Raw genomic sequence first — 25,110 nt, forward strand, 5'->3', positions numbered from 1 at the left:
TTGGCTGTCATAAATCAATTGATTAACTTTTCAAGAAGGTATTAAAAGCTCCAGCTCCCTTTTTTCCTCACCTTTTCAACCATCTCCTCTTTCACAAATCTAAGTCCTTGGGACCTGTAATGCCCTGCCTGTCTCTTTGCTGCCCGCCTGTCTCGTGGGCAAAGAGGTTTGGTAATGAATTTATTTGCAGAGGAAGCACAGAGTTTCAAAAACAGCGTTTATTCCACTAAGCTTGCTGCATTTTCATAGTTGGTATTACACAACACCGTGGTCCTTTGTGGCATCAGTCTGGGGCGTGGCACATTTTTAGCCCTAGGGCCACATGGACAACCTTCCAAGGGCCATGTGCCAGAAGTAAAAGTGGATGGAGCCACAGAAAAAGCTGCCATTATTGTACAATCAGTTACATCCCACACCTATGAAAGTCAACCGTTTTGACACACACAACCCACCCCTCTCTGTATCCTGGCAAGCAAAGGGTATGATCAATGATCAGGTGAATGCACTCAAAAAGCATGCAGTGAGGTAAGAGACCTGGGAAGCAAGGAGGGCCTGGGGAGGGTCATGGTCTGGGGAGAGCCTGCAAGGGCCAGATAAGGATGCCTAGTGAGCTGCTTTCCACCCCCAGGTCTGAGGCTTCCCATCACAACACTAAACACGGGAGGAGGTCTTCCACCACCCTGGAGGGCAGCAGCAGACTAGCCTGAGGGGAGAAGTACAGGTCACAGGGAGTATGCAGCTGTGAACCTCAACAGCTTATAACCACCCCCCCCCCCCCAGTATCTGGTGCCCAAGGCATAAGCTGCACTCTTCCCTCAAGGCAGGGCAGCCCTGTCATCAGGGAAGAAAGCTGGGAAGCTTTCAAAATCAAGCCGCCTCCTGTGATTTGAAATAGCTTGCTCTCTTCGGGAGTAAGCAGATTGGGTAGGGTTCCTGGTAGATTTTAGGTGCTTTACAATTAATTAAAGAAACTAATAAATAAATATAAGCACTTGAAATGCACCACAAACTGGTTATTCTACCTAGGCTGCTAAACAGTTGTGCTAATATAGAGTATCTACATCTATAGTTTAATGCCTGTAGTAGGTTCATTCAAGCCAGGAATGCTATGTTCACAAAGGGAATAGAGAGCGGCATTTAATGGGGAATGAGGAATTGTCTTTTGGGGATAAATGGAGTGTGCTGGATGACCTGATTAGGAAACATCTGTGAGATTTCCCTCTGGCTATGGCTGTGAAGAGACGAGGACAATAGCAGATGAAGGTGCTCAGACAAAAATAGCATCTGGATGTGGCTTATTTGCAGCTCATTTTTTGTTAAAGAAAAGGAGCTCATCCATCCTTAATCGAGATGTTCTTGTCCCAAACTAATCTGCTAATTCTAACCTTTCCCCCAATTTGCTTCTGTGACAAACCATGTGGCCCAAAGGCATGCTGGGAAGCTAGAGAGGCCTGGTATTAAAAGGGGCTAAATGCAAGCTCTTGCCAAGTTTTTACAGTGTGTATGTAATACAGGTAAGGAAAGCACTTTTTTGGTAAAAAATAATAAGTGCTGTGAGCACAAAATGGCTGCCACAGGAAGCATAAAAAGTGGTGATGATACTCCATACCAGTGAATATTGTCACCCAAAAAGCAGCGGATGTAGGTAACGACAAAGAAAAAATGAGGGTCTGAACATTTGATGATGTCAACTCCAGAATGTTAATTCCAGAAAAGGTGTTCTCTCAATTATTGATGTACTTGTGTTGGAAATCCTCAGCACTGTTAAGGCACTTGCCCTTTCAGGCCAACACTGATCACACATTGGCTGGGGCATGTGCCTGAGGTGTCGGGACTTGTCGCTCTCACATTCTTCATGCCCTCGTATTATACTAAACCCCTCAAGAGGACTTACGACACAAAGCAGAATGAAGGTGCACAGAGCATCTGTAGCACAAACAGCATGCAAACAAGTGAGCCAATCCACACCGTCAAGGAAAATGGATAACTAACACTACAGGAGCCCTGTTCACACAGTCACCTACACACTGCATGTGTAGGGCACGTTGCCCAAGATTTCCCATCCCCTCCACCCCACCCCACCTCGTTGCAAATTCTATGCATGAATAAGGCAGCTACAGGGCCCAGTGTTACCGAGGAAGTTGGAGTTTGCTCCACAGTCTCCTGCATGTGGATTTATATTCTGTGCATAGAAGGAGCTTTCATAAAGTGGAATTGGCATTGTGGCAACATTATCCACCAGTGCCTTCTGTGTGTGATGGGTGTGGAGACATCTGGGCATAGGTAGAGGTGTCCGAGTGGAGCGCACTGCACACATAATTATTATGTGTACAGGTTGTGGGCAGAGCCTGGTGCCTGGATGCTGTCTCCCTGTCCCCGTCCCCATTCCTTCCAGTGGAATGAACATCCAAACATCCCTTTAATTTAGTGCAAGGGAGGAAGCACAGCACAGCAAACTTGCAAGCGGGTCTGTTGTAAAGTCATGTGAGGTCAGGAACAGAACAGGATAGCTAAGGTCTGCTGATAAAGACTGAAAACTCTAGAAATGGGAAAGTTTTGAGGAAGCCAGTTTGTACCTATTTGGTAATCAGATGCACGCTGGGAAGCCACAGCTTTTGTTTTGTATACTCTTCAGCATGAAGAAGAATCTGATTGGAAGTAGTAAATAAAAGACTTCTTTTCCAGCATCAGCTAATGATTAGGTTCCCTACCAGAGCAGGCTTTTTGCAATGTGTGCATCACCCAATGGTGTCCTATTGTGACACTTATGATCAGGTTTTCAAAGAGTTTGGCCTCTGTTGGGTGTGCGTGCCCTACTTTGAAGAGGCATCTACTTGTTTTGATGAATTAATTGGAGCTGAGGTATTCTGAAAAAACAGATCCTGCTGTGAATAACAAGACTTTGAATTATTTGTAAACTCTGGCTTTATAAAATAAGCATGGATATGGGAAAGTTTTCATTTGGGGGGCAGCAGGGGGTGGGGAGGGAGGGGAAAAGAATGTTTCCATTTTCCTTACTTGTGCTCTTATAGACTGAAATACTTGCACTTGTCTTTCCTGAATTTCCCAACATTTAGCTTCATTGGATAGCCTCATGTCCTAACATGCCAGATGCCATTTCCTTCACGATGTCCTAGAATGACACTGCAATAGTGTATATGCGAAAGTATTATTATTATTTGCCTCAGTGTGAATCACTTTGCACAAGTTCAATTGCACATGCTATTCTACTACAGTGGTGCCCCGCAAGACGAATGCCTCGGAAGACGAAAAACTCACAAGACGAAAGAGTTTTTCATTTTCTGAGTTGCTTCGCAAGACGGATTTCCCTATGGGCTTGCTTTGCAAGACGAAAACGTCTTGCGCCTTTTTTCTAAAAACCGCCAATGCATTCCTATGGGAAACCTTCAATACACATTGGTGCTTCGCAAGACGAAAAAACTCGCAGAACGAATTAATTCCGTCTTGCGAGGCACCACTGTACTTATTAACCCGGGGTGGATAGATATTTATGGAGTTCTTCTTAATCCTTGTTCAAAAACAACCTTGGACAATTTGGCATCATCACAAACTTGCCTGGCTTAGGAATCACCCCTAACTCTAGATAATTTATGAATTAGTAAAAAAAGCACAGTTCCTAATACCAATCTTTGGGGGTTTCCACTTTCTACATCCCTCCATTGAAAGAACTGCCCATTTAGTCCAACTCTCTGCTTCCTGTTCCTTAACCAATTACTGACCCATAAAAAGCCTCTCCTCCTATCCCATGACTACAAAGCTTCGGAGCTTTCAGTGAGGCACTCTATCAAAACATAATGTCGAATCAATCATCTCTATCTTCCGCTTGTTGGAACACTCAAAGAACTTGAAAAGTTTAGTGAGACAGGACCCACGCTTGCAAAAGCCATGCTGGTTATCCTCCAGCAAGACTTGTTCTTCTATATGGCCTTGATCAACTAACTAATGTTGGAGCCCAGGTTAAGAATGGTATAAACCTGGATTCCTCACATTCAAGATTGTGCCACCTATTTGAGCTCCTGCTTATCCAACATTGTGGGGTGGGATACTGACACACAGACCCTTGTTCCTCAATGTGCTTGAGTGGAGCCCCATGCCCTCCTGAAGTTCTGCGCGGGATTTTGGCCCACACGTAGCAAGAGAAAGTAGCAGTCATATCCACCAGACATGTGAAGATGTTTAAATAAAACTGTGCTTTGTTTGGTTTTCTGCCGTTTCCTTTTCCCCCTTCAAACACAAAGCTGCAACTGGGCTGCTTGGTTGTAATTTTACAAGGTGTAGATTTAAGTAGTAAAACTAATTTACGTAAAAAGCCATTATACCCCCGTTATGCCATTTAAATATTTATGCCGCTAAAGGTTTCGTCTTCTGCCTCACTAAACAGCATCTCATATCTTCAGCACCATCCGGCTATCTTTCCTGGCTGCCGGCCAGTTTTATTACACTCACTTAGTATTTATGCTACCTGAGGTGTTTGTATGTCATAAAGCTTGTCCAGTTAAACAGTAAAATTCTTCAGATTATTTTATGCCAACAAGAGGATTGCTGTTGTTTTTCATAAGTGGAAAGCAGAATATTGCATCTAGGTGTCGGGGGGAGGTGGCTTTCCACACTGTGCATGTTTAAATGGGTTGCTTAAGAATCCTGCTGGATGAGGTCAAATGCCAATATCTTGGTTTCACAGGAACCAACAAGATGCTCATGGGAAGCCCACAAGCATAACCCGAGCATAACCCTCTACTCACCTGCAATTCCATGCAGCTGGTGTTCAGAGGCATATTGCTTCTGACTGTGGAGGTAAAATATAGCCGGGACGCGGGTGGCGCTGTGGTCTAAACCACTGAGCCTCTTGGGCTTGCTGATCAGAATGTTGGCGGTTCAAATCCCCATGATGGGGTGAACCTCTATTGCTCTGTCCCAACTCCTGCCATCCTGGCAGTTTGAAAGCATGCCAGTGCAAGTAGATAAACAGGTACTGCTGCAGCGGGAAGGTAAACGGTGTTTCCATGCGCCCTGGCTTCCATCACAGTGTCCTGTTGTGCCAGAAGCGGTTTAGTCATGCTGGCCACATGACCCAGAAACCTGTCTGTGGGCAAACGCCAGCTCCCTCAGCCTGAAAGCGAGATGAGCTCCACAACCCCGTAGTTGCCTTTGACTAGACTTAACTGTCCAGCAGTCCTTTACCTTTACCTTTTTAAAAAACATAACCAATGTTCTTCCAATATAAAGTGTTGAGTAAGATTCTTGCCTGCTTTCTGCCGTATGAAATCTCTTGTGGTGTTGGATGCCACGCTGTATTTAACATATACTGCCAACACATATGCCTTTTGTTCACTTCCTTAGTCTTAATGTCTTCTCAATTTAGCTCGGCTGAAATCCTACGGTTACTTACAAGGGCATCCTAGAGGCCATCGCCTTCATAGGATCTCCTTCTTTGAAGAGATGGATCTGCCTTTGGAGAGGGGGATCTGACTTTGCTTGACTCTTCCACAAGACTGAGGAAATGTCCACGTCCTCTGCCTCCCTGATGTTGGAGCTCTAACCTCAGAGGGAGCAGGGATTGAGGTTTCTGTGGACATGTCTCAAGCATGGCAAGAGAAACTGTGGCCCTTCCCCCATTCCCCTGGCATGCCTTCTGATTAGAGAGTGCAGTACAGCAGCCATGGAATTCTTTTAATTTCTCTCCCATTGGCTTCTATGGGAACAAAACTGTTTTTTAAAAAAGAAACAGAATCGGGGTGGGAAGAGAAAATGCATTGCTCTAGTGTGGCAGGTCATATCATGGAATCTCAGAGTTGGGAGGGACCTTGAGAATCATCTAGAACCCCCTGCAATGCAGGAATATGCAGCTGTCCCGTATGGGGATCAAACCTGTGACTTTGGTGTAATCAGCACCGTGATCTAACCAATTGAGCTATCCTTGCCTGACTTGCACTCCTCAGATGGGGAATTGCTGAGAGTACCACATGCCCCACAGATGGATAAGATAAGATAAACTTTACTCACATTAGCCAACGGCCATAGCAACATAAAACAAGCAATATATACAAATAAAATATATACAAATAAAAAAGGCAGCAATGGGTAAAAAGGGCAATCAAATGACCAAGATTATCGTTCAGATAGTGGCCCTTAATCTCATTGCACCCTCGATAAACATAGCAACCTTTGCTATTGTCTGATCATTTTGATCTGATAGAAGAAAGAACAATGTGGCCTCAGATGGGCGGCCTGGGATGGTAAGTAAGAGTGGGGTAACATTCCCCCTAATATATGTAGGGTATTGTAACATTGTTTTCCGAAACATATGCATTTCTGTTTACACTTTTTGGGTTGGGTAACTGCATCACTAAGTGCAAAGAATCCAGGGGTGTGGATCTTGTCCAAAGCCCGGGGAGGGGCTAGGGCCATGCCACAACCCCAGCAGGAACCCAGGGGATGCTCAAGTCGATCCGCATCGGTGGGGCTCCCCCTACTGGTGGCTTACCCTTACCAGACTTCCTGCAAGGCAGGCAGGAGTCCGATATAGTCTGTTGATGCCAATACCGCTCACATTCTGTAACCAATAAAGTTGTGGCCTAAATTTTGCCCATTAACCTGAAATTCTGTGTCCTTGTGTCTTTATTCTCATGGAGGTGGCTTGGGGCTTTGACATGCAACTACATCACTAAGTGCAAATTTCAAATGAAAACTGCATGTTCCTTTGTTTATTGATTCAGGAGGTGGGAATTATGTAGGGTTTACATGAAAATGTGAACTGAATGCATTTCTCCCCCGATCCTAGTCAGTGGCTCAATTAAAAATAACGTTAAATGTTATGTAGGACTGATCTGAGTGCAAATTTCTTAAAAGAGATTGTCATAGAATGTTCTTTCTTGAAAAAGAGGACCATTTGGCTGAATATCATTTGCGTGCTGAGGTCCCCAAAACACCCCTACCCCAATAACTCATACATCACACATAATTTTTGTTTAAGGTTTTTGGCATAATTTTGGCCACAACTTTATTAAAATACAAATTGTGAGTGGTTGCTTAGGCATTGGTTATGACTAGCTGTCCCCCCCACCTTGGAGGACAGCACTGACTCCCGGATTCCAGCGAGAGCCAGTGTGGAGGAACAAGATCAGGGATAACTGGAGCTGCGACACAGACCCTCAGCTTCTCCTCGCATGCTCCCAGGAGCTTACGCGGCCCGCACCCGATTCCAGGGGTTTGGAGAAGAGGATGGTAAGCCCCTGAATTCCTTTAATGGAATTCCAGTGCAGCAGCAGCATTGGAGGGGCAGGCACAGCCAATCCATACCCCTCCACCAACCAATTTAAACCAATGCCTAACCGCCAACCTTACAAGTTGTGACGATTTGCTACGCAGTAGGCAAAAACCAATTGGCACACACTAATCAGCCAAAAGGAAAAAATCCTACCAGGCCCCCGCACCAATGCGGACGACCCTATGACAGACATAGCAAGGTCAAAGCACAAACCCAATCAAGGGAGGGAGGGCGGGCGGGTGATCCGGTGCCCACAGCGAAAGAGAAAGGAACATGCTGTGAGCCTTGTTTAAATAACCTCTGTTCTCACCCCTAAATTGGCAACATCAAATTTACCCCAGTAACACCAACCACCAATCTGGTCCAAGCCCCTTCAATCTATCCTGCCTGGCAACCATGGGGTGCTTTGCTCGGCCCCATCCGCAACACGTGCTCTCCTTTAATGAGAACACACTTTGCCATTTTGGGTATGGGTGGAAGGGGACAGAGGCCATTTTCCTCTCAATGACTTGGAATGAAAATACATCCAGGGCAACATGGTAGATAGAAAATGTTGGCTGGACTGCCATTACAGGAGCTGTGCAATGGCTTTTTTCTATTGCTGCTGGTGGTGTAAATAGCAAAAAAAAAAAAAAAATGCTAATGGTGAGCCCTGAACCCTAAAATAGTTGGAGAAATCCAGCAGCAGCAGCAGCAGCAGCAGCAGCACTGCCCTGAGAGTGTCTGGCAAATTACTTCCCCTCAAAATGAGCACACCCACCCATGAATAAGGACCCCTTTATGGTATGTTTGGAGAATTTCAGAAGACTATTCCCCCTCAGTTCTCTGTTGCTTCTTTCTCTTCGGTTCTGCCTCTGAATGTTATAGATGAAGTGGTAGGATTTGAATCCCTTGTTATGTGCAGCTCACTCCCCTGCTTTCTGAATAAAACACACATTGCAAAATTCCCTGGATATATTCATGGCTGTGGCTCTGTATTAGAGTATTTGTTCTGCTGAAGAACACCTGCAAAGCTGCAATGTCAGTCTAATCCCTCCACAAAGATTCCACTGAATGACTGACTTATTGGTTATGACATTAACATATAATACTGTGTTAGTCTTTCTAGCGTTTGATTAACATGAGAATTGGATGACTGCTCCGTATATAGTGGCAACAGTAAATAGACTGATACATTGTGCCTTTGCCATCGCTGCAGAAGCTGCATTGGCAAGCGAAGCATTTCTGCCTCGGTGCCATTTTCTTGTTAAGAAAAATAAAACAGTGGTAACCTGCAACTTCAAGTAAACCTCACCCATTTCTATAGTTCAACATTTCCCAAGCTCATAAAGTGCTACATATGCCACATATTTTGTTCACCTTCCCAACCATCCTCTGAAGTAGCAACCGATATTCACACTTTACTGAGAGAATGCTGAAAGATTATGATTGGCCCAGACAAAATCATTAACTACATGGCTGAGCTAAAACTTTAGATCTCTCACTATTGAAGCACATGTGATAAAAAATAAATAAAATAAACTCCCCTCATCTCTCACCATTGGTCATGCTACCTGAGGCTGGAAGGGCACAAATTTCCCATTCCTGCTTTAGTACAAAGGCCTCTTTGTACTAAATAGATTTCTTCCCTATATTCTTGCCTTTCAGAATGCTAAAAACAAAGTTAGTAATGCAAGGGTTAAAACATCACAGCAGCCGTCAAGCATGGAAAACAACATTCCTTTGATCTCTGTGTCTAGCTATTACTAATAGGTTGCCTGTTTTCTTCAGAGAAAAAGGGAACCAATTATTTTTTCCACTTATCAGTCACCATAATCTATGCAAGCTAATAAGATTCCCATTTACAAAGCAAACGGTCCATTCATCGGCTATTCATTTAATGTGTATTATCATTGATTGTGTATCCGGTTTTATTTGAAGCTATGGTTCTCCTTCCCAGTGAAAATCTGTTTGAGAGCTTTTATTTTTCTTCGGAGACAATTGCGCGAGCTTAATATCGAGTGAGATCTTATCCTGGCTGTATTTAATATGGGAACCTTCGCCGATTACGAAACAGAAGGTCAATTCATATGGATTTGAGAAAGTTTAACTGGCTGAAGGCTCCTTAATATACGAACATAACCTGATAGAGCTGGACCATAAAGAAGGCTGATCGCCGAAGAATTGGCGCTTTTGAATTATGGTGCTGGAGAAGACTCTTGAGAGTCCCATGGACTGCAAGAAGATCAAACACATCCATTCTGAAGGAAATCAGCCCCGAGTGCTCACTGGAAGGACAGATCGTGAAGCTGAGGCTCCAATACTTTGGCCACCTCATGAGAAGAGAAGACTCCCTGGAAAAGACCCTGATGTTGGGAAAGATGGAGGGCACAAGGAGAAGGGGACGACAGAGGACGAGATGGTTAGACAGTGTTCTCCAAGCTACAAACATGAATCTGACCAAACTGTGGGAGGCAGTGGAAGACAGGAGTGCCTGGCGTGCTCTGGTCCATGGGGTCACGAAGAGTCGGACACGACTGAACGACTAAACAACAACAACAACCTGATAGAAGGCTTCCGTATCTGGGCAGGCTTTGTGAACTGGACGTCTGCAAGGGGAGTGAAACGTGACTTCATGCAGTACTAAAATAATGGTCAGCAGCTGCTGTTACTTATTCACTGAGTACACCAACGTAGGCAATGACATTTGGCCTCTTTGGGCCCTTTATGTCCACAGCCTTGGGATATTATGGGATGCATTGCTATGTCTGGAAGTCAACCTGCCTTTCACTAAATCCACATGCTTTGCGTGATAAGGTCCAGTCCCAAGCACCACCAGGCAGAGCTGGGGAAACCTCTTTTCTGAAATCTTGGAAAGATTCAGCCAGCAAGTGTAGACAATTATGAGTTAGAGTGGCTCGTGGAATAGCTTGGAATGAAGCAGCTTTCTGTCTATTTACTTTCAACATTTTTATTCAATATCAACTGACAGGTCATTTTGCATACCTTTGTAACCTTGAGGCTTCTTTATTGCACTCTGAATGCAGTAGCCCTTGTTGGCTGCTTAGTTGGGCTGCCATAGAATCTCAGAATTGTAGAGTTGGAAGGGACCCCACAGGTCATCTAGTCCAACCCCCTGCACTGAAGGTGTTAAAGCATCCATGACAGATGGTCATCCAACCTCTGTTTGAAAACTTCCAAGGAAGGCGAGTCCACCACCTCTAGTGGGAGTCCATTCCACTGCCGAACAGCTCTTACTGTCAAAAAGTTATTCCGAATGTTTAGTCAGAATCTCCTCGCCTGCAACTTGAAGCCATTGCTTTGAGTTCTACCCTCCAGAGCAGGAGAAAACAAGCTTGCTCCCTCCTCCATGTGACAGCCCTTAAGATATTTGAAGATGGCTATCGTATCTCCTCTCAGTCTCCTCTTTTCCAGGCTAAACATACTCAGCTCTTTCATAAGGCTTGGTTTCCAGACTCTTGATCATCTTGGTTACCCTCCTCTGCACATGTTCCAGCTTGTCAACATCCTTCTTAAATTGTGGAGCCCAGAACTGGACACAGTATTCCAAGTGTGGTCTGACTAAGGCAGAATAGAGCGGTACCCTTATTTCCTTTGATCTGGACACTATACTTCTGTTGATGCATTTGAACTCTTGTAGCCCCAGAATTCCACCCTTGGAAACATTGCTTACTCTATAGGACCTTTTCCCAACTGCCTTTTCTCAAGTTTTTCCTATGTGTGATGCTATCTTCTGGTGCAGTAGACCACCATCAATGCAGGAGCACCTGTGAGTGGGGAAGAATTGGGGCGCTGAATGTTGAATAGCCATATTGCAGGTCCAGGTCTTAAACTGGAATGTGAGCAGGGGCTTCTATCCACTTCCTTAGACACACCACCCCCCAGCCTTGATTCTTGTTCCATTAAGGAGGCATAATAATAATAATATCTCTCTGCCTACATTGCAAGAATGTAATGAAGATTAATGAGATGATTGTTAAGTCCTTTGCGGATGTAAAGTGATACATTGATGATAACTATTATTAGAAATGCATGTTTCAGTTCACTTTGCAATCCATAGCAGGGCCAACATACCTGGAGATAGGGCTGGGTTTATGAAGACTAAATTGTCTGTAATTAGCTTTTGAAATGTGAATATAACAGCAGGCAATTATCCCCTTTAATAGCTGTTAAGAGGTGTTAATTGGCTGCTCTAGACCATAGATGGCAGAAACTTTATTCAAAAGACCAAAATACCTATCTAACACTAATGAAGCAAAAAAAAAAAAAAAATAAAAAAGTCTCGGTGATTAAAGAACATTATAAATACATGCATATTTGTTTCAGCACATAAAATACAAGCAGACTTGATTTAAGAAATATATCTAAGCAATGTAAAGTTCTCTGGGAGGCTTATAAATATTTAAAAATTCTGAAATACAAAGTAAGACATGAAACCATTAATGAAGAAACTAAATAAATACTACAAAGCAGGGAAAACTGCACCCCAAATAAAAAACTGTTTTTCTACTAAAAAAATATATGTCCAGACTGCCTAATTTATATGGGGGGGGTGAACACACTTCACCATACAAGGTACTTAAGCATGTTTTATTTTCAAGAATGTGCATTTTTTTTCTACCCCCATCACCCAATAATTAGTTAATTAGTAGCAGATAACTTTAGAAGGTGAGCGAGAAAAGAGAGGAAGAATGGCGCCCTGGCCACGCATTAGAGCATAGCTGTCAAGCGTCCCTTATTTGGCGGGACAGTCCCTTATCCCAGCGCCATGTCCCGCTGCTGTCCCTTATTGATCATGTCCCTTAAATAAGCTATTGAAGATAATGGGGCCCTTTCTATGTCCAGCTGTCCTTTGTCAACAACAAATTGTTGCTGTTTTTTTGTGTTGAATATATGCTATATGGTAATTTATGGACCTAATAGGTATCTAAAGCCATTTGCATGCAACAAAATATGTATTTTATCAAAGTAATTGTTCATCCCTTATTTTGGCTGCTGATCCCTTATTTTCAAGGCTGCTGGTCCCTTATTTTCAAATCTGTAAGTTGACAGCTATGCATTAGAGAAATCAGGGAATACAACCTGTGCGGAAGTTTGGGAATGAGCCTATTCCACCTGCATGCCCATTGCCCTCTGCAAGATGAGGGCTGTCTGAAATGAGGCAATCAGGGTTCTACGGTGCATAGGAAGTCTCCCTTCTTGAGACAGTTTCCCTTGATACCCACACATCATCTCTACATGGTGTATTCCCTGAATTCTCTAATGTCTTGGTAGCAGGGCTCTATACAATCTGGGCTGGCCCAGGGAGTACCTGATCCACCTCCAGATCAATAAAATAGAATAGCCATAGTCCAGCAGAGAGTACACATCATCTCATGTTCTGGTATATAAATTGTGTGTGATGATTTTAAAGTGACATCGGTGCATAATAGTGTTAGAATTCCTGCTCCATGATTGCAGTCATTCGCATGACGGTGTATGTTTTGACTCCACAAAGTGGGAAGTGACAGAGACAGGATGTTTGTGTTACTGTGTTCCGTGAAGTAGGACTATTGTCCTTTGTTCTTTCTCTTTGCTGTCTGATGCTAGAGAGAGAGGGAGCCATGTTGCAGTGTTCTCTGTGTGTGTTTACATGTAAATGAAGTAGATTAGCCAAAATGCTGAGTTGCTGAGGTCTGTTACGCAAGCTGTGAAGGCTCTGTGGATCCCTAAGTGTGTCAATGTCTGTTGGCATCAGTCGCTGTGATGTTTGGGCTGAAGAAAGCTTTTGAAGCTCCCAAACCAGGAGGGAGGGAACATGCCTGTTGGGTCCTACTCGAGTGTAGGATGAGCTCCTGACAAAAAGTACATAAGTATGAGCATAAATAAAGGAGGTAAATGCATCCGTTGGAACATGTATAGTGACGAGTCATCTAGTAGTCATGCAAAAGATTCCTCCAAGTGCTGAGGTCTCCAATGCTAGTGGACTGTTGTACAACAATATACAGAGAGCTTTATGCCTTTCAACTATCTTTGGTTGCTGCCATGGACTGGCTGGCCACAGAGGAATGGTGGGAGGGGCCAGCTGGCGAATCACCAAGGGAAGAAGGCTCAGAGCCCAGGAACTGGTGGTGGGACGACAATGAGTGATCAGATGGAGAAGACTGGGAAGACTGCCAGAAGCTGAAGAGGTAACAGGGCTTAGTGTTGTAGTCCTGTGCTGCCAGCCATGGCAGAGCTCAGTGGAGGGAGAAGCCAGCCAACCATCAAATCTCAGGGAGGCACTTGCCTGGAGGCAGAGTCTGTATACAAGGTTCAGTCCAAGGTCTGTATACAAGGTCAGGAGTATGTCAGTTCATATAGTCAGATGATCCAGGGGTCAAGAAAGCCGAGGGCCCAATGTCACAAGTAACAAGAAGCAGCAAGGACTGGCCAGGAATGACAAATGTTGTTTCTAGCAACTGACTGAGGCTGGAATCCCTGCTTAAGATAGCTGGAGCTAGGTGGTTCTCATCTGGAGCAAGAAGGCTGACCTGCAGCAGGTGGAGTCACTTCGCCATCTGCTCCTTCAGGCTGCTGCTCAGCAGGTGAAGCCGACTCCTGGCCCATAACACTTAGTGAGCTAGAAGAGTCTGTGGCAAGAGAAGACGAAACTCAGAGGCAGAAGTTGAAGCCGGAGGGTGAGAGAAGAAAGGCCAACAGGGAGAGATGAGTCAGGCTGGTGAAGAGTCAGGGGTGTCTCCCCCTCCTGCTGTGACAAGCTCCCCTTTCCCTTGTTTCCCAGAACCAGAAGAGGAATGAAAGGGAAGGAGCAAAGTCAGGCATGCAGGTACAGCCTTCAATTGCTGCTGGGGGTGGGGCTGGACTTTAGCAGCTGTGGAGAGGCAGGGACCTTCAGTCTCAGCAGCTGCTTCATGGGGGGGGGGGGAAGACCTCACAGGGATGAGTTGCTGTGCTCATTAGGACTGATACTCTGCCAGGTCTGTGCCAATTGAGTTTTTTGCCAATATATTTTTAATTCCAACTTGCACAGTGTGATTTACTGCTGGTTCGCTTCTGACAGTTGCTTCCCATTAGATGTTGTCACCCGAATTTCCATCCTTTGTTCACTCACATTTTATGAAGAGTTTGGCCTATGTTATTTCCAAGTTATTGTGATCCATTTATTTGATCATGTCACACCATCCTTATTGGATCTGATTTGTGGTGAATTTTGATCATAAAATGCAATTCCAGTTCCCACCTTTCCAGAATGGGCTGGCAAATAGCTGTTGAGCTTTTGCAGGGCTACTGGTCCTTTAATTAAAAGACTCCCTCTTTTTGTCTTAATTACTTGCTACCTGTTTCCTCCTGGGACAAAACATATTAACCTGAGGTACCACTTTAGCTAATGGAGCCTCCCGCTGCAGCTGCGTAATTTCTGTTCTCATCCTGAAGCAAAGTTCTTAACCCAAGGTACTATTTCTGGGTTAGCGGAGTCTGTAATCTGAAGCGTCTGTAACCTGAAGCATCTGTAACCTGAGGTACCACTGTATTAGAGCACAATTAGAAAAGTTCTGTTCCTATTGGAATGGTAATGGTGGTGGCTTAAGTAAATGGTTTCCTCTTTGCAATCAGCAATTGCTCATCAATTTATTTATTTTATTATGAGTGCAATTTTGCCCTTCAGTAATTGTGATAAGGGGACGCGGGTGGCACTGTGGGTAAAAGCCTCAGTGCCTAGGGCTTGCCGATCGAAAGGTCGGCGGTTCGAATCCCCGTGGTGGGGTGCGCTCCCGTTGTTCGGTCCCAGCGCCTGCCAACCTAGCAGTTCGAAAGCACTCCCGGGTGCAAGTAGATAAATAGGGACCGCTTACTAGCGGGAAGGTAAACGGCATTTCCGTGTGCGGCTCTGGCTTGCCAGAGCAGCGATGTCACGCTGGCCAAGTGACCTGGAAGTGTCTCCGGACAGCGCTGGCCCCCGGCCTCTTTGAGTGAGATGGGCGCACAACCCTAGAGTCTGTCAAGACTGGCCCGTACGGGCAGGGGTACCTTTACCTTTACCTTTACCTAATTGTGATAATAAATAAGTGGAAAATGAATAAGCCCTTACTACTAACAACACTGTAGTACTCACGGTTAATTGAAGGAAGAAGTTTGATTTGTCAAAGATAAAGCCTTTCTGTATTTATTACAAAGATATATACTAAATTAAATAAGTTGATGTCGCTATATCAGGGTACGTTGCCTGATCAAAATTCTCCATGCGCTATTTTTATTAAGGAAGTGGATCTGTAACTAATTAAGGTTGGAACCAGATCTTCAATAGATAATTTAATGTTCCTCATATATTTTAGATTTATTATAATACTAAACTTTCCATTCCATGTATCTGCCTACAACAAAACCACTGATGAATCAAACTGCAAGAAGAGAGATTTTTAACACAGAGAGCTTGTATTGCAAAAACAGAGTTTCATGAACTCTGTGTTATGAAATACTCCACCCACATAACAAGACCACTGCAGTATGTTGAGCAAAATGTTTGTAAGCCCATTAAAAATATTGGTTGTATGTTTGAACTCTAAGCTGGGTGAACAGCCAAGGATTTTACTCATTTGCTGTTCTTCTCAATGTAATTTCTGCTCAATTTAAGTAATAGTATGAGGACATAAGGCACATGGGAACAACACATGGCTTGCTGGTAGCATGTGACCCTTAATGGCCTTCAGTGAGTTCAGTGCAGGTGCCAAAACCACACCCATCGCCTAATCCGTCCCTCAATGCCAAATTTATGCATGCCTTCCCTTCCTTGGAAGCACCAAGGATCAGGGCCTGCCACCCATGAGGCAATTGAAGCCAATACAGTTGTCACAATACACAAAGCGCAGCAGGCTGAATGATAATAACTATGAAAACTTTACTGGTTATTTCCTATCGTAAAGGTCTAGTCCAGTATGTACAACATATACAGTTCATATGCACAGTGTATAACCTATGGGGCTAATTCCAATGTTAATACATTTCTTCTTTTATTATCTTTTATTACTGATTCTTCTTGTAAGTTCCTGCTTTATCACTACCCTAAGGAATCTCAGAGCAGCTAACAATCTCCTTTTCCCTTCCTCCCTCACAACAAACACTCTGTGAGGTGCGTGAGGCTGAGAGACTTCAGAGAAGTGTGACTGGCCCAATGTCACCCAGCAGCTGCATGTGGAGGAGCGGGGAAGCGAATCTGTTCATCAGATTATGAGTCCACCACTCTTAACCACTACACCTTTCTGGCTGAGTGTGTCATTTTGTGGTTCTCCTGAGGTGCCAAAATGTCTTGGGCCAGCCCTACTCAGGACTAAGGAGAGCCAGAGCCACACTTGCAAAAGCCTTCTCTTTTTCAAAAGTGTTGCAAATGTCTGTCAGAGAAAGAGCACTCCCACTTAGGTGTTGTTACAATAAAAAAGGGCATTTAAAAAAAAACCTTTCCCTGCTTTTCTGCAGGTTTTGAGGTGTATAGAAATATGTCCAAATGGTTTTACTGTGTCAAATGCATGCCCTTCTGGATTGCCTCCATACTTCTTTTTCTTGGGTAGCCATTTTGCACAATAATCAAAATGGTGGTCAAGTATTTGGTAATGATGGCACAACAGTGTTGGCATCTGGCAGCACTGGGCCCCAAGAGGTATTAAGCAGAGCGTCAGGTGACTTCCATCGTAGAACCTGTCTTGAAACCATCCTCAGTGCCAGGAGTAGCCAACAAGGTGCCCTGCAGAAGTTTGTTTGTTTGATATCCCACTCCTCTCAAAGGAGCTCAGGACAGCAAACACACAAGTGTGTGTGTGTGTGTGTGTGTGTGTGTATCCCAATTCGGATGCAGACTGGGAGAGATCAAGACTTGAAAGGCTTGCTAGAAGAGGAAGCTCTTCATATTGGGGACTACAACTCCCATAATTCTTGACCACTGGACACCCTGGATGGGGTTGATGGGAGTTGAAGTACACAAAAATCTAGACACCACCACATTGGCTACCCTTGCCCTATGCTTAATTCTCTTAAGACATTTGCTACAATGCAGTCATTAGGCACTTTAGTACACATGACAGGTCCAGCCCCATGCTTGTTTATTCTTAGATCATACTGGCTATGTTAAAAAAAGAAGAAGAACCTTTTAAAACTCCAAAATAGTTAAGTTTAATTCATGCTATAGACTTTTGCGCATATTTTTCCATTCTTTTGTCTGCTTCTGTGTCTCCCACTCACAGCTGCTTCCTTCATTTATTTTCCAAAGGATGTGCTTTATCTCCAAAAAAACTCTACAAAGATCTTCACCTTTGTTGGCCATCTTAGTAACCTTTCAATTAGGTGCCATGAAAGAGAATGATTTGTGCACAGAAAATGTTTAATTCATAGTTGGAAAGTGACCCGGCTGAAACCTCAGCTGATAATTCACTATGCTCTTTTCCCAAAGAGGAGAGAGAAATAGCTTAGATTTTCAAAATATGTTTCACCTAGGGTTGTCAAGGCAAAATGGGTTTCTTTCTCAACTCTGCTCCCATCTCAACAATGCAGATGTGTGCCTAATGCTCATAATTAGAAATATCTGAAGAATATGATAAGAAGAAGAGCATAAGGAACTGTCACCAACATAACGTGATGAAATGAAAGCTGTCACCAGGAATACTTTCTAATTTTCACAATAACAAAATGCTACTCTAAACAGCTATGACATGTATATCAAGCAAGGATATCCCAATCTGAGTCAGGAGTAAGCAGTGTCTACCATTCAACCCTGTTTTCAATGCCTAGAATACATTTGTCGACTGCCACCCCTCCATTAACCACCGGCTAAGCATGTCAAAGTGCAAGTAGATAAATAGGTACCGCTCTGGTGGGAAGGTAAAAGGCGTTTCCATGCGAAGCTCTGGTTCGCCAGAAGCCGCTGAGTCATGCTGGCCACATGACCCGGAAGCTGTACGCCGACTCCCTCGGCCAATAAAGCGAGATGAGCGCCGCAACCCCAGAGTCGGCCACGACTGGACCTAATGGTCAAGGGTCCCTTTACCTTTACCTTACACATGTTGGGGGCGAGGGGCACAGCTTGGTGCCGGAACACATTGTCCACATGTAAGAGACCCCCGTTTCAGTACTTTGTATATCCAGATCAAAGACTCTCTATAAATGGGATCAGATTATTTAATATTTATTTCAAAAAAACACAGAAATACAAGAACACTAACACTGTGTATTCAGCATAACAATATTGAGAACACAAAGACTATGCTATAGGTGCTGCTCATCTCTCTGACTGTAGCAGAGCAGAGTTTCTGGGTCTGTGTTTTGGATCCTTCAAAGGATGATCCCAAGGGGTTCCCTTCCCTTTGGCAGTGTCCCAAAGGCACCAGCTCTTTGTAATGGTCCCAGAGGAGTGGGGCAGAGAGCAACTGGAAACTCTCACTGAGCTGAATCCAGCTAAATCATCATTGCAGGACTGGAATGGAACTTCTCCTTCCTTTCTTCCTTCTGTACCCCCATGCACTGCTCTGGTTTGTGGGGAAACCCAGAGCAGATTTCATCCAGAAAGTGGCTTCCCTATTAGGTAACCTTATGTGGGCCACACACCTGTGTGGGGGAGGCCAGAGGGGGGAAATGGACAGAGCAATGGCTGTAAATCTTAGATTTATACAGTAGGTTAGTCCCTGCACACACTCAGACTGCCCTCTTTATCCTCAAGGGAAGAAGGCAGGATTCATTACCTGCAGGTGTGGCCTGCAGGGAAAGTGTACAGCCTGGGGAGAGACCTAAGGGCATCAAGGTCCACATTTGCCCCCTGAGTCTGATGTTCCCCACCTCTGATGTAAGTAGAGCATTGGAGAAAAGGTTGTGATTTCATTGGGCCTCACAATACCCTAATTCAAGTACAGTAGAACCTCTACTTACGTCTCACTCTACTTAGGCCCATTCCCAGTCACAACCGCAGCAAACCCAGAAGTACTGTGACGTTAACATATGAGAGTGCTGGAGGTGAAATAGTTAAACAGGTTACCCAATCAGAACCCAGGGGGGTGGAGTCAGAAGGACTATAAAACCAGCTCTGGGAGGAGCGAAGGGAAGAGTTCGTTGGGAGTTGGGTGGTTGGTTGGAGTGGGAGTGAATTGGGATAGAGTCTGTGGGTAGGTTGAGTTAGTGTAGCGAAATAAGCTGAGTCAGGAACAGTTAGGGGCTAGGAAGACAAGTAAATATCTGAGAGGTGGTTTAGTGAGTGAGGGCAGGTAGCGGAAGTTATAGGTCTGGATAGGCACCCCGTGATTGTAATTGACCGATACCGTTTATGAAACCACATGCTTGTTAAACTGCAATAAATAAATAGAAGTTTATGTTCCAATTAACCCTGACTGGACTCAGTATTGTATCAGGTAGGGCCTGGGTGGGGGCAGCGAGAAATAAAGTTGTGGCACAGGGATCAATAGATGGTGAAACATCCGGGGACCCTGTGTGATCACCACAAACACCGGGTTTGCCACGATTCACACACGCGCAGAAGCAGGCTGCCGCTGAATGCGCCTACGCACTATGGCGCTTCTACCAGCGACCCGTTTCGCCATAAGGACAGGCCTCCAGAACGGATTGTGGTCATGAGTAGAGGTTCCACTGCATTGAAACCACAAGTCTTCCCAGTCTGGAGGAGGGATATTCATACCAGCCCCTCCAAGGGCTACCCCTCCAGGGATGTCTCTGGTTTAGAGAAGCCGTCCCGATTTCCGATTTGATACCAGAATGTCCCACTTTTCCTTAGGATGCCCTATTTTCATTGGAGAAATGTTGGAGGGTATGGAGTTATCTGACCCCTGAGTCATCTGAAGGCAATTCCGTTTGGGGAAGGGTTGGTTTTTTTAATGTTTTATGTTTAATTAGGTATTTATACATGTTGGAACCTGCCAAGAGTGGCTGGGGTATAAAGAGTAAAATTATCATTATAGAATGGGACGTCCATATTTCCATCAGAGAGATGTTGGAGGGTATGTCATATGAGTCTCTGCGCATGGTAAACAAGGGAGATTGCTGAGGGATCATTTTGCAATGTTGGGTTTGAGCTTTCACAATGAATTTAGTGCTTGTTCCTTGTCCAGTAAACATCTCACCAAGCTAGGATGGATTTATGAACTGGCCCTTAAAACATATTCCACCAACAAAATCCATTGAAAAACTAATCCATTGGTCTTGGAAACTGGCCAGTATAAACTGCCCTGGGCACACCCAGCCAAGAAGGACAACAGCTGGCAGTTTAATTCTTCTTTGACGAAAGCAGATACTTAGTTGCCCTTCTTTGCACACATTCCAGCTTGTCAATATCCTTCGTAAATTTTGGTGCCCAGAACTAACACAGTACTCCAAGGTGGAATGCACACGTTTTTAAAACATTCTGAAAATGCTTTTTGAAAAAGCATTTTTAAAAATATGTTGAATTTTCCATAAGGCTCATCATTGCCATCTAGTGTCACATTGTATATTGCACTTAAAACACACATATAATGTTTTATTTGCAGCTGTATAGCTGAGCCACAGGTGTGGTCTACCCAAGGCAGAATAGAGTGGTAATCTTTCTTCCCTTGATCAGGACACTTCTGTTGATGCAGACTAGAGTAGCATTAGCTTTTTTTGCTGATGCATCACTGTTAACTCATGTTAAGCTTGTGGTCTACTAAGACCCCTAGATCATTTTCACATGTACTACTGGCAAGTCAGGTTTTCCCCATCTTATATTTGTGCAGCTGGTTCTTCCTGCTTAAGTGTAGAATCTTACATTTGTCCCTACTGAAATTTATTTTGTTAGTTTGGGCCCGTTCTCTGCTCAATTATGGTCTTCTTGAATCTCAGTTCTGTCTTCTGCAGCATTAGGTACCTTTTCCAGTTTGGTGGCATCTGCATATTTGATGAGCATCTCCTCAATTCTTTCATCCAAGATGTTGAACAAGAAGGGGCCTAGGACAGAACCTTGCAGTACCTCACTTTTTCCCAGGCTGACAAGGAACTATTAATGAGCACTGGACTAGAAAGGAAAATATGGAAGTTTTAACCAAAATTGCCAATAATTAAAAATCTCAGTGACAATGTGTTTTCCTTCACCTTTTCCTATTTCCCCATTTTGAAGTCATCCCCCCCCCCTTTAAAAGAATCTGTTATCAAGTGCAAGTCCCCATTCTTGTTCAGTGTGCAGGTGTGGTGTAGTGGTTAAGAGCGGTAGACTCGTAATCTGGGGAACTGGGTTCGATTCCCCGCTCCTCCACATGCAGCTGCTGGGTGACCTTGGGCCAGTCACACTTCTCTGAAGTCTCTCAGCCCCACTCACCTCACAGAGTGTTTGTTGTGGGGGAGGAAGGGAAAGGAGAATGTTAGCTGCTTCGAGACTCCTTTGGGTAGTGATAAAGCGGGATATCAAATCCAAACTCCTCCTCCTCCTCCTCCTCCTCCTCCTCCTTCTTCTCCCAATCAAATTTGCCCTTGTCAGTATCCATGCCATTTATACTCCTATTTTTTTTCCTTCCCAAGGTGAAAAGAAGACCCAAAATAAAGACAGCATTCCTATTAATGGTGTGACATTGCTTAGTACAAGGTCACTGACTAAATAATATTTCAGGATTTTTGCTACCCTATTTCACAGTTCCCAAACAGCCAATTTTCCCCCCTTTTTAATCTGTCTTTCAAGATAATTTGAATTAAACCAATTAAGATCCGAGACAAAGACAAAGAGAAGCCTAGCCTGCACAACTTGTATCTAGATGCATATTTAAACTATCCACAGTTATTTGAGGGGCAATGAAGTGTGTGTGTTTATCCCCTGTCTTATTATATGGATTGTAAACAGCCCCAGGACTGGACCGAGAACTGATTTTTTGGAAGTAGTCCGAAAGAAGATTGAACCTTGGGAGTACTTAAGGCTTGATGCAGTCTTAATTTTATTAAGAGCAAACGTCTGCTTCATTTACTCTTACAAGTGTCTGTATATATGTACACAGCAGGGATCTCCATAACTAGACACTTTGGAGGAGACTTTATTTGCAAAGTGGGTCAGCTGGAATATAGGTAGATAGTAACAAAACAGGAAAAAGTTGGAATAATTTATGCCATGATCTCACACTAGTAATGTAGCCAGTGTTCAGAATTGGGGAGTTTGAAATATAAGTGAATCCCCTGGAGAGCTCCCAGGCATATTATGACCCTCACTGACATTTGGGGCATCTTTTCTGATATCAGGCGCTCAACGCTCCCCATCTGGGTTTGGTTTTGAAAGGCTAAGGAAAAGTGTAGGTGCCCAGAGGGGAAGCTGTAAGCAAGCAGAAATTGTGACATTGCACAACATCATTGCTGATCACAGGGCATGTTTCTTAAGGCATCAGCCCTAGCTTCTAGTTTCTATGATTGGTGGCGCTTGAGCCAACTTCAGATAACTTTGACCTTGAACGAGGAGGGTTAAAAAAATTAAAAATGACTAAATAGGTAAACACTACCCAAAACCCCTTGCAGCAAATGGAAAGATACTGGCCAGGTCCAGACCAATGTTATCAGATGTAACCTTAAGCACGGTTAACCAAAGTTTCTATGAAATCAGTGGGATCTGCAGATATAAATTGTTGGGTGCTATGTTTAAAAAAGGGACGCGGGTGGCACTGTGGGTTAAACCACAGAGCCTAGAACTTTCCGATCAGAAGGTCGGCGGTTCGAATCCCCGCGACGGGGTGAGCTCCTGTTGCTTAGTCCCTGCTCCTGCTAACCTAGCAGTTCAAAAGCACGTGCAAGTAGATAAATAGGTACTGCTCTGGCGGGAAGGTAAACAGCATTTCTGTACGCTGCTCTGGTTCGCCAAAAGCGGCTTAGTCATACTGGCCACATGATCCGGAAGCTGTACACCGGCTCCCTCGGCCAATAAAGCGAGATGAGCGCCGCAACCCCAGAGTCGTCTGCGACTGGACCTAACGGTCAGGGGTCCCTTTACCTATGTTTAAAAACTTTGGATTTTTTTTAAAAAATGGTGAGAGGAGCATGCTTAATGAGATACAAGTCAATTATCATCTCAGATAATGATGAGGCCCCAAATCAGTGCTATCATATTTAGAATTTTATCCTGCCCTTTTTGAAGCTGGAAATAATAATTTTGCACCGACTTAAATGGAAGAAGTCTGTAACCCTGTACAATTCTTGTTGAAGCAATTTCAAAAAATCTTTTTTTAAAAAAAAGAAGCAACTGTATTTCCTTCTACACTAGTGCATGTGTGAACATCATTAATGTGGCCAGAGAAATGATAGGTTAGGAGCAAAGGAGTCAAGCCATTGGTCTATCAAGTTCAGTACTGTCTACACTGATTGACAGGCGCTTTCCAGAGTTCCAGACAGGGGGCTCTCTTGGTCCTTTGTGGAGATACTGGGGTTTGAACCTGGAGCCTTCTGCATGCAAAGCACATGATCTGCCACAGAGCCATGGCCCTTCCCTGAATTGTAAGCACTTCCTTTTTTGAATGCAGAAAATGGTATTTGAACGAATTCATGTAAATATTTGTTTGGGCACCTTTGAACAACTTGAATCTGGCTCTCCTAAAGAAGCTGAAGTATTTTAATTATGAATAGACCATTTTCTGTGAAGTTCAAAATAACAGCCGGCTCTTGGCAAGATGTCTGTCATCTCCAGTATTATTTGATTTGGCTTGGAAATCTTTAGATATTGCAATCAAACAAAATTAAAACAGTGTTGTATTGAATGCCAAGCTGAAAGGCAGTGGATGTATGCTGAATGATTACAAGCTTAAAGCTACACAGACTGATCAAGAGTTGCTTCAATTAGTGTGACCGTTTTGGAAGATTTGAAGTTATCCATTTAATTGGGAAAATAACTGGAGCTGCTGCCAATCTCCCTGTTTGTTTTTGTTGCATGCTACAATTTTGCATCATTCTCAAAGGGTCAATTTGGTCATGCCCAAAAAACACACAAAAATGAGAAGAGAAATCATGTAATGGATAAATGGCCAGCAATAATAATAATAATAATAATAATACCCCACTCATCTGGCTGGGCTGCACTTTGGGCAGCTTCCAACACATATAAAAACATAATAAAACATTAAACTTTTAAAAAACGTCGCTATACAGGGCTGCCTTCAGATAAGTTGTGTAGATCTCCATGACATCTGGTGGGAGGGTGTTACACAGGGTGGGTACTACTACTGAGAAGGCCCTCTGCCTGGATCCCTGCCACTTCACTATTCACAGTAAGGGAACCACCAGAAGGCCCTCAAAGCTGGACCTCAGTGTCTGGACTGAATGATGGGGGTGGAGATGCTCCTTCAGGTATACAGGGCTGAGGCAGTATGTTTCCGACCACAATTCAAAGTGTTGGTGCTGACCTTTAAAGCCCTAAACGGCCTTGGCCCAGTATACCTGAAGGAGCATCTTCACCCTCATTGGGTGCATCTTCACCCTCATTGAGCCTTGTTTAGGGAAGTTTTGAATGTTTGATGTTTTATCAATTTATTATTATTATTATTATTATTATTATTATTATTATTAAACATTGTGGTATCACTCACCTGACCTCCATCCAGCATGCAAATGTGCTGGTAAATCAAATCTGGCATTTCTGCTAGTGTGTTTGCACAGCACCAGCCTTGCCACCATGGACCTCCACTCTCTGTCCTAGTGTACTGACATGACTCACCTCGATGGAGGCCAGGTGAATGGTGCTGTCTGCTGCTTGCTAACTGTTAGGATGACCAAGAAGAGGACAGGGCTCCCACCCTATTGTGTAGCAGAGAAAATTTAAAAAGGTCTTACTGTTAAAGGTTCAGGAGCCCTGTCCTCTCAGGTTCCTTTTTGGAGCTTCC

This window comes from Podarcis tiliguerta (assembly GCF_965153285.1).
Source record: "Podarcis tiliguerta genome assembly, chromosome: 5".
Lineage (NCBI taxonomy): Eukaryota > Metazoa > Chordata > Lepidosauria > Squamata > Lacertidae > Podarcis > Podarcis tiliguerta.